Raw genomic sequence first — 14,947 nt, 5'->3', positions numbered from 1 at the left:
TGAATTATCAGAGCATTTGTTTTATTTATTAATTTTTAAAAATTTGTTCCTGATGGCAGATAAAAGAATAAGGCAACTTGTGATCAGTAAGGGAGAAAGGAATTGTTAGGAAGTAGCAAAGAAAGAAAGAAAGAAAGAAAAGGTTAAGAGGAAGTATTGACAAAGACAAATTTACCAGCAATAATTGGGCCTAACTTCATCCTTCAGCTTTCGAATGCTGAGAGCTGTCCACAATATTTAAGTTTGTTGCCTGGTGAATGGAAAAGATTTACTTGTTCTATGCAAAATAATAATATACCTTGTATATTCTTAGAGTCATTTCTCGGGAAGTCAAACACATGGGCATTAGTAAAAAGTATACGAGTTTAATCAATTATCACTTTTACAAATGAAGAATCTGAGGCAAATTAAATATTTTACTCAGGTTTTCATAGCAAGCTGGGGCATAACAAGGATGAGCTGAAATCTTTCAGTTCTGGTGCTTGAGCTGCAACTGTTGGGCCTGGGCAGGGGTCCTCCACTAGTACATTTCCCTGAGGCTTAACCTCAATTACATCATCCTTTCCCATTTTTATTCTTTTTACTAAACTGACACAAATCTTCACCTAAAAATTCCTTACACCAATTATTCCTTAGTTGATAATAGTATCAAAAGTCTTAGGTTATTTGCTTTAGACTTATTTTTAACTTTACAAATGTAGAAACAGGAGTGCAGATGAAAAGTTGATGAGGATTATTACTATGGACATGGACTTTTTAGGGTGAAAACTGCAGAGTATCTAAGCTCTCTGGAGACATAATAAAAATAGACTAAATTACACTTTAGTATTTTTCCAGACCCTCCAAGTCTCCTTGGGAGAACATTTTATCTTTTTTAAAAACTCCTATTTTTACTTCACATCCTCAATTATTAAAGGAAAAATTTTGCTTATTAGGTGAAACAAGAACATAAAAAATATTAAAGTGAAACTTGCAATTTTGGGTTAAGAATAACTGAATACATGCATTTATATTTCTCTATAGCATATTATCAGGATGTCATACATCAATGTGGTGTAAAAACAGAATACTAATCAAGTTATTTTAAGAAGTTGAATCAGAGTATAAGGTGGAAAAAGATAACCCATGAAACTAATTATTTGGCATACATTCTAAAGTAAAACTATGTAAAATATTCTTATTTTTCAAAATATTGGAAACAAATTATCCAAAACAATCGTGTCCCTCTCAAATATTTTCTAAAGTCCCCATGATACATTTTTTTTCTGTTTCAGAAATCATGACACATTCTTTCGGTTATCCTTTGTGATAAAAACTCTGCATTCATTGGTAATGAATTAGTTTTGGAAGTCATTAAAAGTTTAGAGTCAAGCCCCATGACTATATGCTTGTTAAACAGCCAAGTATCATTTAGTTCTGAAACACAGTATATTTATTTACAGGATTCTGAAAGTAATTTATTAAAGAACCCACTCCCCATACCTAACTACAGTACATTAAGCGAAAACATTATTATTAAATGGGGCCGTAGCTTTGAAAAGTTGCTACCTTAAAGCAAGATTCTAATGTCAGTTTTGCTGAGAAACAGAACAAACAAAAACTGGTTTCATTACAGGCAAATTTATATAATAATGTACATGACTATCATGGGTCTTATTGTGCCCATGACAGATTTTGTTCATACTGTTCACCCTATGTGTTTTGTGTTCATGCTATATTTCTTCCTGAAAGGAGAAACATATTTACTTTTCATTTCAGTATTTATTAGTGTAAAATAGAAACAAAAATTTCCATATATCCTCTACACCTTTATAGTGTACCCACTAAATTTTAGGTGCCTCAAAATAGAGGAAAAATCTAAACAAGACCAAAAAGAAATGAACTAATAAAAAATTCTACAAGTACTATTTTTCAAATAGCCTTTAGCCTATGTTACTATAAACCAGTAAAAATTATATATATAAATTCTATGTACATCTATATGAAAATTATATATATATGTATATATATACTAGAGTTTTTATATGCAAATTCCTTTAATGGGGAAAATTAACTAAAAGACTATTAATAGCTGTAAGTCAGTGATATATACCAAGAATTTAGGTGATTTTACTCTAAAGGATCAAATGACTTATTGCAGTCTCTTCTATTATTTCTTCACACATTAATACATTTGCAGACCTCTCAGAGTGTCTGCAGTTACTTCTGGCTACAGATGTCTGCCATTTCTGATATATTGTGATTTCTCTCCAACTGGAGGATTTTCTTCATTGCAGTGATTAGTTAAACGTTTTAAACAAAGAGAAATAATTTCCAAATTAAAGAGATAATGTGAAAAGGAACCAAAAAAAATGGCAAGTTATGTGTATTTCAAATAATTGTGAAAATTCCAAGAAACAAATAATTGGGCTGAGATTTCTCAATTTTCTCTCCTCTAGGAAGACTCTCTGGTACCCTGCTGTGGGAATCTGTGTGCATGTATGCATATGTGTTTGTATATATATGCGTGTATGCATTTTAGTTCCTCTTATAAAATAAGCATAACTTAGGCACTAGTTATTTGTCCTTGACACTCATTATCCATAAATGTCATTGTAAATGAGAGGTGCATGACTTTAATATTTCAGTTAAATCTCATAGGTCATGATATAGCCAAGAAATTTTGCAGTTAAAAGTAGATACTCCCCTAGCATGAATGCAAAAAGAAAGGAACTCTATGCTTTAATGCAAGTGGAGGACTGGGAGGTGGAATAATGAATCCTTTTCAGAAAAATGTGTTATGTAAATGTCTTTCCCGCAGCTTAGAACCTTATTCATGCACTAGACACATAATGATGATTATTCAATATGACTAGATTTAAACATGCACAAAACCTACTTAGATGTCTCATAATTCTCCATAAGCCACATGGCTAAACAGCATTTAAAGAGTGAGAAAACAATACTTCAGTCTTGTGAGCCTCACTAAAGGAATGAATAATAAATTTCAGAGAGATATTCTTAGGTTGCTAATGCATACTGGTTTCATTAATTTACCAACAGACTTTGCTTTGTTAGTTGTTCTTACCTTAAAGAGATTATAACAGTAGAAACAGAATGAGTGCAGGAAGAATCAGGAAACAGAAGTGCCAGGTACGTGTGCTTTTTGGTTTTGTTTGTTTTTTAACATAGCCAACAATTTCAGGATCTCAACCACACATTGAGAGATGTTACAGGTTCTCTGTTCTTGAGAAATATCACCTTAATAAACAATCCAATTACACTTAGCATTTTCTCCTTTCTTTCTTTGTTTTAAGTTGTTGCTTTAAATATTGCTGAGTGTGTGTGTGTGAGAGAGAGAGAGAGAGAGAGAAAGAGAGAGAGAAAACATTGTACTTTACCTTTTTTTCCTTAATTAAGCATCCATCCTAATTATGTGACTTCAGGATGATATATAGCATTTTCTCTCTAGCAACCTACTTACTACTTCTAGTCTTCCATCATTTTCTTCAGCAGCCCTAACACTCTCACAGGTAAACTCATAGGGAGAGGCCATCTCTAGATGAATCATTATTTTGTAAATTTAAATGATAAATGGAACTCTTTAAACACAGCTTGATCGCCAGTAAGGGTTAGTCAAATTTCAGCTGAATAAATTAACTAATGCATTTTAGAATAGAAAGGCAGTGATAATCTATCCACTTTCCTTTAATTCCTGGTTATATCCACCTGTTGTTATATATGGGAAAGTAGAAAGAAGAGAGGGGTAAACAAACAAACAAAACCTTTAAAGCAAAATTATAATCTTGAATTGCTACTAGGAAAATAATATTACATATGTTTCATGTTACAAAATTAGAATTCAAGTGTATGTCATTGAGCATTCTGAACTAGTATACTACTTAGTTAAATTTGGTGAAAATATTTATTCCATCTCAAATAATGTTTTGTATGACTTTTGTGAGCAACACACTGCCATTATTGTTAATGTGTTACATGAATAGAAATAATTCAGTACATAATTTCTACTTTCAAGGGTGTTACAATTTAACTAAAAAACATTTCCAGCCAAAAACTGGTTGAATAAAAGTGTTTATAAGTACTTAATAACATATGGCAAATATATTAACATATGGCAAATTACATTATTTAGAATGAGGGACAACATGTAGGAGGAGAACAAGATGATCACAGAGGACATGCAATTCACTGAATGATGAATAATCTCTATGAGACCACCAACTATGTCTATCTCATTCTCTATGGCATTTTCCCAGTGCTTTTCCTATCACAGAAGATAAATAATTATGAAAAAACTTAATTAATTTCTTAAGATAAATCTGACGATCAGAAGCTAAATTGTGTATTATTTAAATGATTACAGAGTTAAATTTGGACACATTTTCTGTTTCAGCTGAGGCATGGAGATCATCAGTATCAAATGATACAATTAGTTGTTATCAGATCACTTTGGAGGGTCTGCAAATAGTATTTATCCAAACATTGTATATACAATTCTTGAAATTTATCACCCAAATTGTGATTATAAAAGACTAGTGATAGTTTATGTGTCATCTTGACTGGAACAAGGGATGTCCAGATATGTAGTTAAACATTATTTTGGGGCATGTCTGTGAAGGTGTTTCTGGAAGAGATCATCATTTATGTTGGTGCACTGAGTAAGCAGATAGCCCTCCCCAATGTGGATGGTCATAATCCAATCTCTTTAGGGCCTGGATAGAACAAAAAGGCAAGGAAAGTTGACTAACTCTGTGGCTGTCTTATTGAGCTAGAAGATGGATCTTCTCCTGTCCTCAGATCCTGGTTCTCAGGCCTATATTTTATTTTAGTTTTTAGTTATTTTTTTAAAATGTATATGTAACGTTTTTATTTTTTGTACAAAAATGTTCATAGAAGATTTATTTTATTTTTTAAAACATCTTTTTTTTTTAATTTAACTTAAAACAATTTTTTAAACAGCAGGTTCTTATTAGTCATCCATTTTACACATATCAGTGTATACATGTCAATCCCAATCGCCCAATTCATCACACCACCACCACCACCCACTGCTGCTATCCCCCCTTGGTGTCCACACATTTGTTCTCTACGTCTGTGTCTCAATTTCTGCCCTGCAAACCGGTTCATCTGTATCATTTTTCTAGGTTCCACATATATGCGTTAATATGCGATACTTGTTTTTCTCTTTCTGACTTACTTCACACTGTATGACAATCTCTAGATTCATCCACGTCTCTACAAATGACCCAAGTTCATTCCTTTTTATGGCTGAGTAATATTCCATTGTATATGTGTACCACTTCTTCTTTATCCATTGGTCTGTTGATGGGCATTTAGGTTGCTTCCATGACCTGGTTATTGTAAATAGTGCTGCAATGAACATTGGGGTGCATGTGTCTTTTTGATTTAGGTTTTTCTCTGGGTATATGCCCAGTAGTGGGATTGCTGGGTCACATGATGATTCTATTTTTAGTTTTTTTAAGGAACCTCCATACTGTTCTCCATAATGGCTGTACCAATTTACATTCCCACCAACAGTGCAAGAGGGTTCCCTTTTCCCCACACCCTCTCCAGCATTTGTTGTTTGTAGATTTTCTGATGATACCCATTCTAACTGGTGTGAGGTGATACTTCACTGTAGTTTTGATTTGCATTTCTCTAATAATTAGTGATGTTGAGGAGCTTTTCATGTGCCTCTTGGCCATCGGTATGTCCTCTTTGGAGAAATGTCTATTTAGGTCTTCTGCCCATTTTTGGATTGGGTTGTTTGTTCTTTTAATATTGAGCTGCATGAGCTGTTTATATATTTTGGAGATTAATCCTTTGTCCGTTGATTTGTTTGCAAATATTTTTTCCTATTCTGAGGGTTGTCATTTCGTCTTGTTTGTAGTTTCCTTGGCTGTGCAAAAGCTTTTAAGTTTCATTAGACCTCATTTGTTTATTTTTGTTTTTATTTCCGTTACTCTAAGAGGTGGGTCAAAAAAGATCTTGCTGTGATTTATATCAAAGAGTGTCCTTCATATGTTTTCCTCTAAGAGTTTTATGGTGTCTGGTCTTACATTTAGGTCTCTAGTCCATTTTGAGTTTATTTTTGTGTATGGTGTTAGGGAGTGTTCTAATTTCATTCTTTTACATGTAGCTGTCCAGTTTTCCCAGCACCACTTATCGAAGAGACTGTCTTTTCTCCATTGTGTATCCTTGCCTCCTTTGTCATAGATTAGTTGACCATATGTGCGTGGGTTTATCTCTGGGCTTTCTATCCTGTTCCATTGATCTATATTTCTGTTTTTGAGCCAGTACCATATTGTCTTGATTACTGTAGCTTTGTAGTATAGTCTGAAGTCAGGGAATCTGATTCCTCCAGCTCTGTTTTTTTCCCTCAAGACTGCTTTGGCTATTCGAGGTCTTTTGTGTCTCCATACAAATTTTAAGATTTTTTGTTCTAGTTCTATAAAAAATGCCATTGGAAATTTGACAGGGATTGCATTGAATCTGTATATTGCTTTGGGTAGTATAGTCATTTTCACAATATTGATTCTTCCAATCCACGAACATGGTATATCTCTCCATCTGTTGGTATCATCTTTAATTTCTTTCAACAGTGGCTTATAGTAATCTGCATGCAGGTCTTTTGTCTCCCTAGGTAGGTTTATTCCTAGGTATTTTATTCCTTTTTATGCAATGGAAAATGGGAGTGATTCCTTAATTTCTCTTTCAGATTTTTCATCATTAGTGTATAGGAATGCAAGAGATTTCTGTGCATTAATTTTGTATCCTGCAACTTTACCAAATTCATTGATTAGCTCTAGTACTTTTCTGGTGGCATCTTTAGGATTCCCTATGTATAGTATCATGTCATCTGCAAACAGTGACAGTTTTATTTCTTCTTTTCCAATCTGTATTCCTTTTATTTCTTTTTCTTCTCTGATGGTCATGGCTAGGACTTCCAAAATTATGTTGAATAATAGCGAGAGTGGACATCCTTGTCTTGTTCCTGATCTTAGAGGAAATGCTTGCAGTTTTTCAACATTGAGAATGATGTTTGCTGTGGGTTTACTGTGTAGGGCCTTTATTAAGTTGAGGTAGGTTCCCTCTATGCCCACTATCTGGAGAGTTTTTATCATAAACGGTGTTGAATTTTGTCAAAAGTTTTGTCTGCATCTATTGAGATGATCATATGGTTTTTCTTCTTCAATTTGTTAATATGGTGTATCAAACGGATTGATTTACGTATATTGAAGAATCCTTGCATCCCTGGGATAAATTCCACTGGATCATGGTGTATGATCCTTTTAATGTGTTGTTGGATTCTGTTTGCTAGTATTTTGTTGAGGATTTTTGCATCTATATTCATCAGTGATATTGGTCTGTAATTTTCTCTTTTTGTACTATCTATGTCTGGTTTTGGTATCAGGGTGATGGTGGCCTCATAGAATGAGTTTGGGAGTGTTCCTTCCTCTGCAATTGTTTAGAAGAGTTTGAGAAGGATGGGTGTTAGCTCTTCTCTAAATGTTTCATAGAATTCATCTGTGAAGCCATCTGGTCCTGGAGTTTTGTTTGTTGGAATATTTTTAATCACAGTTTCAATTTTTTACTTGTGATTTGTCTGTTCATATTTTCTATTTTTTCCTGGTTCAGTCTTGGAAGGTTTTACCTTTGTAGGAATTTATCCATTTCTTCCAGGTTGTCCACGTTATTGGCACACAGTTGCTTGTAGTAGTCTCTTAGGATGCTTTGTATTTCTGCGGTGTCTTTTGTAACTTCTCCTTTTTCATTTCTAATTTTATTGATTTGAGTCCTCTCCCTCTTTTTCTTGATGAGTCTGACTAATGGTTTATCAATTTTGTTTATCTTCTCAAAGAACCAACTTTTAGTTTTATTGATCTTTGCAATTGTTTTCTTTGTTTGTATTTCATTTATTTCTGCTCTGATTTTATGAATTCTTTCCTTCTGCTAACTTTGGGTTTTGTTTGTTCTTCTTTCTCTAGTTCCTTTAGGTGTAAGGTTAGATTGTTTATTTGAGATTTTTCTTGTTTCTTGAGGTAGGCTTGTATAGCTATAAACTTCCCTCTTAGAACTGCTCTTGCTGCATCCCATAGGTTTTGGATTGTCGTGTGTTCTTTGTCATTTGTCTCTAGGTATTTTTTGATTTTCTCTTTGATATCTTCTGTGATCTCTTGGTTATTTAGTAACGTATTGTTTAGCCTCCATGTGTTTGTGTTTTCTACTTTTTTTTCCCCTGTAAATCATTTCTAATCTCATAGCATTGTGGTCAGAAAAGATGCTTGATGTGATTTCAATTTTCTTAAATTTACTGAGGCTTGATTTGTGACCCAAGTTGTGATCTATCCTGGAGAACGTTCCGTGCACACTTGAGAAGAAAGTGTAATGTGCTCTTTCTGAATGGAATGCCCTATAAATATTAATTAAATCTATCTGTTCTATTGTGTCATTTAAAGCTCCTGTTTCCTTATTTATTTTCATTTTGGATGATCTGGCCATTGGTGTATGTGAGGTGTTAAATTCCCCCACTATTATTGTGTTACTGTCGATTTCCTCTTTTGTAGCTGTTAGCAGTTGCCTTATGTATTGAGGTGCTCCCATGTTGGGTGCGTATATATTTATGATTGTTATATCTTCTTCTTGCATTGATCCCTTGATCATTATGTAGTGTCCTTCCTTGTCTCTTGTAACATTCTTTATTTTAAAGTCTATTTTATCTGATATGAGTATTGCTACTCCAGCTTTCTTCTGACTTCCATTTGCATGGAATGTCTTTTTCCATCCCCTCATTTTCATTCTGAATGTGTCCCTAGGTCTGAAGTGGGTCTCTTGTAGACAGCATATATATGGGTCTTGTTTTTTTATCCATTCAGCAAGCCTGTGCCTTTTGGTTGGAGCATTTAATCCATTCACGTTTAAGGTAATTATCGATATGTATGTTCCTGTTACCATTTTCTTAAGAGTTTTGGGGTTGCTTTTGTAGGTCCTTTTCTTCTCTAGCGTTTCCCACTTAGAGAAGTTCCTTTAGCATTTGTTGTAGGGCTGGTTTGGTGGTGCTGAATTCTCTTAGCTTTTGCTTGTCTGTAAAGCTTTTGATTTCCCCATCGAATCTGAATGAGATCCTTGCCGGATAGAGTAATCTTGTTTGTAGGTTCCTCCCTTTCATCACTTTAAGTATATCATGCCACTCCCTTCTGGCTTGTCGAGTTTCTGCTGAGAAATCAGCTGTTAATCTTATGGGGGTTCCCTTGTATGTTATTTGTCATTTTTCCCTTGCTGCTTTCAATAATTTTTGTTTGTCTTTAATTTTTGCCAGTTTGATTACTATGTGTCTTGGCATGTTTCTCCTTGCTTTTATCCTGTATGGGACTCTCAGTGCTTCCTGGACTTGGGTGGCTATTTCCTTTCCCATGTTAGGGAAGTTTTCGACTATAATCTCTTCAAATATTTTCTCGGGTCCTTTCTCTCGCTCTTCTCCTTCTGGGATCCCTATAATGAGAATGTTGTTGCAGTTAATGTTGTCCCAGAGGTCTCTTAAGCTGTCTTCATTTCTTTTCATTCTTTTTTCTTTATTCTGTTCCACAGCAGTGAATTCCACCATTCTGTCTTCCAGGTCACTTATCCGTTCTTCTGCCTCAGATTTTCTGCTATTGATTCCTTCTAGTGTAGTTTTCATTTCAGTTATTGTGTTGTTCATCTCTGTTTGTTTGTTCTTTAATTCTTCTACATTTTTGTTAAACATTTCTTGCATCTTCTCGATCTTTGCCTCCATTCTTTTTCTGAGGTCCTGGATCATCTTCACTAACATTATTCTGAATTCTTTTTCTTGATGCTTTCTTACCTCCACTTCATTTAGTTGTTTTTCTGGGTTTTTATCTTGTTCCCCCATCTGGTACATAGCCCTCTGCCTTTTCATCTTGTCTATCTTTCTGTGAATGTGGTTTTTGTTCCACAGGGTGCAGGATTGTAGTTCTTCTTGCTCCTGCTGTCTGCCCTCTGGTGGATGAGGCTCTCTAAGAAGCTTGTGCAAGTTTCTTAATGGGTGGGACTGGTGGTGGGTAAAGCTGGCTGTTGCTCTTGTGGGCTGGGCTCAGTATAACTTTAATCCACTTGTCTGCTGATGGGTGGGGCTGGGTTCCCTCCCTGTTATTATTTTGGCCTGAGGTGACCCAACACTGTAGCCTACCCCGGCTCTTTGGTGGGACTAATGGCGGACTCTGGGAGGGCTCACGCCAAGGAGTACTTCCCAGAACTTCTGCTGCCAGTGTCCTTGTCCTCATGGTGAGACAGAGCCACCCACCACTTCTGCAGGAGACTCTCCAACACTAGCAGGTAGGTCTGGTTCAGTCTCCTATGGGGTCACTGCTCCTTCCCCTGGGTCCTGATGTGCACACCACTTTGTGTGTGCCCTCCAAGAGTTGAGTCTCTTTTTCCCCCAGTCCTGTCTAAGTCCTACAATCAAATCCCGCTAGCCTTCAATGTCTGATTCTCTAGGAATTCCTCCTCCTGTTTCCAGGCCCCCAGATTGGGAAGCCTGACGTGGGGCTCAGAATCTTCACTCCAGTGGGTGGACTTCTGTGGTACAAGTGTTCTCCAGTTTGTGAGTCACCCACCCAGCAGTTATGAGATTTGATTTTATTGTGATTGTGCCCCTCCTACTGTCTCATTGTGGCTTCTCTTGTGTCTTTGGATGTGGGGTATTTTTTTGGTGAGTTCCAGTGTCTTCCTGTTGATTACTGTTCTGCAGTTAGTTGTGATTCTGGTGTTCTTGCAAGAGGGAGTGAGAGCATGTCCTTCTACACCGCCTTCTTGAACCAATCTCTCAGGCCTTTAGATCCAGACTGGAATCTACACCATGAACTTTCTAATTCTCAGGCCTTCAAATTTTACCACTGGTTTTCCTGGGTCCCCTGCTTGGAGATGGCAGATGGTGGGACTTTTCAGTCTCCATAATAGGTGAGCCTATACCTTACAATAAATCTCTTCATATGTATATATCCTCATGCTTCTATTTCTCTGGAGAACCCTGAGTAATACACGACATAAAAACAAATGTTTTGGAGGGGATTTTATATTTTGATTTGGAGGGGATTTTATGTTTATTTTTGTTTTGTTTAGGTAGAACTCTATATTATTATCTGTTCAGGGTAGTTTCTATTGATGAATGTAATTATGGAGGAAAATGTTATTTGTTCCTCTTTCACTCCAAGCTGAAAATGTGGAGCTCAAAATTGGACTACTTGTAGAATGTAATATGAGTTCTTTGCAATTGGAGGGGAATGGGAAGGGAAATTTAATGAACTTGTGTCTGGAAAACCTACAGATTAAAAGAGATATGGTTTTGCTGGGGAGCTGAAATTCCTCAAGTTTCTCAGGCCAAAATGATATGGGAGGTTTTTCTAAGATTCAAACATAAACTACAGGGGCTAGAGGGACAATAAAACTGCAAGAGACAGTTTATGCAGAAGGTACTACCTGAAAATCAGGTGCCAAGAAAGAAAGTAGAAGATAATAATTTTTTACTATCTAGTTGAGAGTGGAAATTTTTAGTCAAAGGAACAGCAGGTGAAAAAAATTCTAAAATTTAGAATGCTCTAGAAAAACATACATACAACAGCTCATGAGAGAAAGTCAGTTGTGAAAATATAAGTAAACAATAATGTGTAAGAACATTTCATGACAGTACCAGCAAGTTACACTTTTCCTGATTCTCTAAAGACAAGATAGGGGAGAAGTGGAGATTTAAGTCTGGCAACGAAAAATATAGGAAGATAGTCACTTTAACCAGCTATTACAGATTTCTTGTCTACTGTAAGGTCCAGATGGAGCAAGAGGGAGAAATATAAATAACAATGGAAACTTTGGTTGTATTGTAGAAGACTGGGTAATTAAAGTACAGTTTTGGGTCTTTTTTGTCTCTTTTTATATAAATTGATCATAGAAATTACACTGCATACAAATGTATATAATGCTGAACATACAAATGTTCAATGTGAATACAATAATAAACAGTATCTCACTGAGTGTGATACACAGTTTATGTGTTACTCTGCTCCCCAAACCAAAAATTAAAAAAACTTTTTTTGATGGCATTTATCACCTTCAATTACATTAGTGCATGGCTGTATAATTGTAATAAATATAACAGAGAATGCATTCCATTGTTTGCTTTTCTGGTAGGTGCAAAGGTAACAATTGCTTTTTAAACCAAAAAGGGGGGTTGGTGGTTGGTTAGTAAAAAGAAGTTTTTGTTTTTAAGTATGTAATTGCTCCACAGATTTCTTTTACTTTTTAAAACTGATTTCTCATTTAAAAAAATACTCTACATTGTGAAGCAATTATACTTCAATAAAGATGTTTAAAAAAAATTAAAAATTAAAAATTAAAAAAAAAATACTCTAGACAACCACATAACACAGAATATGTACATATATATCTAGGTACCCACAAACAGGTATGCACATATATATTTAGGTACACACAAACATTTTCAGTGAGGTGTTCTGCATTGGGGTGAGAATGCACTGCTGTTTTGAATGTAAGAGTTAGTTTCCTTTAACTTAATATTAACACAGCTTTGCACTCTTAAAGTCTACTTTCTAGGTCTTTATAGTAATTAAATTATTAGATATACTATTTTTAACTTATTCAGGTTTTTGTCATATTCTTTTAATCGCCAAATTCATGTCTCTGAAGTTCTCATCCATTGCTCTTCGCAGGCTACCAAAGCTGACAAGTTACTGATGAAGGTTTTCACAGCATACGAAATGCTGACTCTAAGATGCATGACTTTTCCTATGAAAATAAAAATAAATATAAGGTAATAGAATTTTCATTGGGCATTTATAAAGAGCACAATTTCTTCTGGGAAAATATTTGGAATTCTCAGAAAGTAATCTAATAATTCAGTTTTAAATAATAAACATGGAAAGTAATATTTTATTATCTTGTTTTAAATTATTCTAAGGATGGGCATGTGTTTACCTCCATTCAGAGGGACTAGGATACTGGCAATTACTGGTTTTCTTAGTTTTTTAAAAAAATGTTTAACCATATGTATATAGATTTTTCTAAATGACCAGCTAATTTAATAGAACATAATTATGACAGAATGGTATTTTATTTTAGGGCATATCACTCCAATGAAAATTTAGAAGTTTTCAGTTTACCATGACAATAAATAGCATTTTTCAAATATTTTCCAATAAATAAGATTGTCAAAATCTCATTAAGAACAATTGACAGTCCGCAATAAAATCAGTTTTTTTTAATTTCTCTAAAATTATCTGGTTCTTTTATGACTTTCCAGGTGGTAGCAACTTATAAATTTCAATTAATTGTTGGGCTAGGAAGGATAATAAGCTTCCTTCAAACTCCCAAATTCCATTATTCCAGTTGATAGAAGCATATACTGGTTCCTACACAGTGACATTAATCACTGTTTCACTTTTTTGCTGACTTTCCTGCTGACCATGAGTGTCAGAGACCTACATATATCCACAACTGCAGGATATATCTTGTATTTCTACACACTTTGCAAGCAGAGGCACTTAATGGCTTTGTTCCAGACTATCTTTTCAAGGACATTTATATAGCAAACATCCTTGGAAGATTACAATAACATCTCCTTTCACTTCAAAGGACAAGGTTTCTTTAAGCTTAGTATAAGAAAGATAATGTCACCATTGGGACAAAGGTCAGGTAGGATTATTGAACATTATACAAGATTTGGATTCCCTAAACTCAAGGTTTCTCTCCTGTTTATAACACACCGCTAGTGGGTTTTTTTCTTTAGAAAAATGAGGATGGTTCCTCTTACTTGCAACCAAAGTATTTCTGAATAGAACATCGGTTTATCTTCATAAGATCTATGAAATTATCAGCATTGTTTCATCTATTTCACTGCTATGGACAGAGACTCAGAAAGATTAAATGTTATTCTAATTATAAATAAATGATCTGGGTCTTAATCACAGATATTTTACCTTTCCAAAACTCAGTACTTAAAACAAATTTGGAATTTCATTGTAATAAGTAGCACATATATGAACTAGATAATCCAAAAAGTACAAAAATTAAAATCTTTTTCTTCCCTGTCAAACAGCCACTTAAATTTTAACCTCCAAGCCAAGATCTTTTGCCAGTTCTTTTTTATTCAGGAGTTAATTTAGACTCATATAAGTATATACAATTTAAATTCTTTTATAATAATATTAGCATTTAATGTACTCAGTTATTCACCTACCTTCTTTTCACTTAATTATATATTGATATTTGAAAAAGGGTTCATTCAGGAAAGCACTCTGGGCATTTTGAACAAAAAAGCATTCAGTAAAGTGAAATTTTGTTTTTAAATACATAATTTCTCTACACCTTTTTTTTACCTTCTAAAGCTTGTCTCATAAAAATTAGGCTATAGACAACCAAATAACACATAATATATTCCTTACTTTTCTTATGGGTATGATTCAATTAATATGAACACTTACTAGAAAAAGAGAAAAATGCACATGGGTTTAATGAATACATGGCTTCCAACATTTCATTAAGAGTTTCAGGTAGTTTTTAACATCACTAGGGGATCACTTCCTTGAGAAGACTACATACAAATCTTGTGTTATTGCCCTGTTATAGGCATAGAATAATTCTTTATCTTAAAAAAAGGTATCTGTGCCCTAGAAACTTCGCATGATTAGCACGAAGACATTATGATAAGTGACAACCACATTTTTAGGTCACTCAAACCATCTCTTTTTATCTATTCAGAACATGAAGTTTCCAATAGTTCAGAATTATAATACATTAGTTATGCAAACAAGCAATGATGATATGATACCTTTGGTTTATATCATGGCCAGGTGTCCACAAATAATCAATTGTATCCTTCTAATTGCCCACTCATATTTAAAGTTTTCCACATGATCAGTAAAAAGAAAAAGAGAGA

General features: G+C 34.5%; 1 long non-coding RNA gene across 1 annotated transcript in view; it reads left to right on the top strand.

The window, feature by feature from the left end:
- Positions 1-12,385, top strand: part of LOC309661923 — an 865,375-nt gene extending 852,990 nt beyond the window's left edge. The window contains exon 2 of the long non-coding RNA XR_014264374.1: positions 7,115-12,385. This is a non-coding gene — a long non-coding RNA (uncharacterized lncRNA). The remainder of the gene's footprint in view (positions 1-7,114) is intronic.
- Positions 12,386-14,947: the final 2,562 nt, after the last annotated feature.

This window comes from Balaenoptera physalus (genome assembly GCF_965194825.1).
Source record: "Balaenoptera physalus genome assembly, chromosome: 5".
NCBI lineage: Eukaryota > Metazoa > Chordata > Mammalia > Artiodactyla > Balaenopteridae > Balaenoptera > Balaenoptera physalus.
This window is presented reverse-complemented; position numbering and strand designations above follow the sequence as displayed.